The sequence below is a fragment of the Oryx dammah genome, unplaced genomic scaffold (assembly GCF_014754425.2).
Source record: "Oryx dammah isolate SB20612 unplaced genomic scaffold, SCBI_Odam_1.1 HiC_scaffold_3171, whole genome shotgun sequence".
Lineage (NCBI taxonomy): Eukaryota > Metazoa > Chordata > Mammalia > Artiodactyla > Bovidae > Oryx > Oryx dammah.
Window position 1 is genome coordinate 1 of NW_024073209.1, and position 2,169 is coordinate 2,169.

At 55.4% G+C, this 2,169-nt stretch overlaps 1 pseudogene; it reads left to right on the plus strand.

The window, feature by feature from the left end:
• The first annotated feature begins 981 nt into the window (after positions 1 to 981).
• On the plus strand, positions 982 to 2,096 carry LOC120859794 (annotated as a pseudogene).
• The last annotated feature ends 73 nt before the right edge of the window (positions 2,097 to 2,169 follow it).

Sequence of the window (2,169 nt, forward strand, 5' to 3'; positions counted from 1 at the left end):
TGTGCATTGCACACGTGTGTGTACACGTGTGTACTTGTGTCACCTGTTTGTGTGTGTGTGTGTGTGTGTGTGTGTGTGTGTGTGTCTAGGAGGAGCTCTGTTCCTCTGCAAAGTGCATCCACATGCGCACAACCTTGGCCACCCGCTGCCTGCTCTAAGCTGCAGGCCGTGGGGAAAGGCCAGGAGCTCACAGACCATAGGCCGGGGGCTCCAGGGTGGTTTGGCATGGGGCTGCGTTGTGCGGCCCGGAAAGCAAGAAGAGGAAAGTGCTCTTTTTCTTCCTCTGAGCATGCTTGCATTCCTGCCACTGCTCAAGCCTAAGGCACAAGTTTAGGGATGATTCTGCAGCGGGTGCACGTTGTTGACACCAGTGTAAGCCGGTCCCCACCATGCCCCCTCCCTCCTCATCCCCACCCCCGCCCGTGGCATTCACTTTGTATCCGAGGTGAGCACGTCTGTCCCTGAGGTACCCAGGGAACCTGTCTCACCTATGTGGATCCCTGAGCACATGGAAATGCCGGCTGCCCCAGAGGCAATTTCAAGCTTGAGGATGCTTGCAGCGTCAGGCGGCCTGGGTCTGCGAGTCGCTGGTCAGGCACTGCTGCACTGTGCGTCAGGCAAAAGGCTTGTGTGGACCCGGCCCACGTTGCGCTGGGACCTGTTTGGCCGCTGCGTCACCAGTGGCCAGAAGGCCCAGAATTGTAAGGGGCGTGTCCCAGGAGCCAACGCCTTTAGACTCCATTTGACTGGTTCCTTGATGAGGTCTGGAGGTCAGGGTGGAGAGTTCAGCCCCTTCCCGCCGCCATACTAGGCGTGCGTGGTGGCCGCAGGGTTCTGCGCGTGTGGGTCTCGCTTTCCCTGCTCATTCGCTGTGGGCAAGTAACCTGTTCTTAGTACCACGTAAACTGAGGGCGGGGAGTGGGCTGTGTTGGCTGTCTCGTGTCCAGCTTGTTTGCAGCCCGGGGCTACGGCGAGAACACCATGGAGAGTGAGACGGGGCCAGAGGAAGGCGGCAGCACCCCAGGATCCTGGATCTTAGTTGTGAGCCCAGGTGTTCAGGAGGGAGGGCCCCTGGGGCCTACCAGCCCGGAGGGAGCGGCAGAGGCGATGCAGGCCCCAGGTGGTGCACCAGGCGAGGAGGCCGCCCTCTTCTGGATGGAGGCAGTGGAGGAAGGTGCGGCCCTGGAGGAGGGAGAGGTGGCGGGGATCGGGCAGGAGTTCCAGCTGCTGATGTTAGACGTCATGGAGGAGGTGGAGGTGGTGGGGTACGAGGAACAGAAGCAGGTGTCCTCAGAGGAACAGGGCCAGGAACATCCAAGGCCCAGAGCCCCAAATGACCAGCCTGCACTGGAGGTGCTGGAGTTGGATCCCACGAATAAGAAAGCCCAAAGGGTGCATGGTCGCCTGAAACATAAGACCTGTCAGAGGCTGAAGCTGCATCTACCACAAGGAAGCACCGTCATCCAGGGAATCCATGGCTTCTGGGTCAAAGTTGTATCCCTTGGTGTGGTGCTTGTGAATTTTTTTTAACATGGTCTATTGCAGGAGCAGTTTGCAGATCTGGCAGTTCTGGTACAAAATTTACCTTTTGAGATGATGGGTAATGGTTACTGTCCTGCATATCTGTTCCTGATATTAGGTGTGATGTCCTTGCTGTTACACACTTAGGTTAGGTGTGATGTCCTTACTCTTTAGGCTAGCTTTGTTCTTCCAGCACTTTTTCCTCTAGCATCTAGAGGCTCCTTGACCTACAGCAGTTTATGAACCACCCCAAATGTCAGTTATGATGAGCAACCAAAATGCAGACATGAATCACTTCATGACCAACTTGGAGGTCAGGCAGGGGACACTGATGATTGTGGAAGGGAGGTGATGGGGAGGGAAGAGAACATGGTTTATCTGTGAAAACAAGAAAGGACAGCTCTTTTGTAAACAGGTTTCACACCCAGGCAACCACCCACCCCCTGACACTTTGTCCTGGCATGTGGAGGAATTCAGGCATCCCACTCATCACTGCAAGATCACATTGTCCTTTCGGAGGAATAGGTATTTCCAGAGTGAAATGATTGTTAAGGAGTAGCTGATTAATGTCAGGGGTAAGAGGCAGCTCCCTGGATTTGGAGGGTGGGGGGAGAAAAGTGTAGGTTGAATTGGAAAGCGATTTAGGTC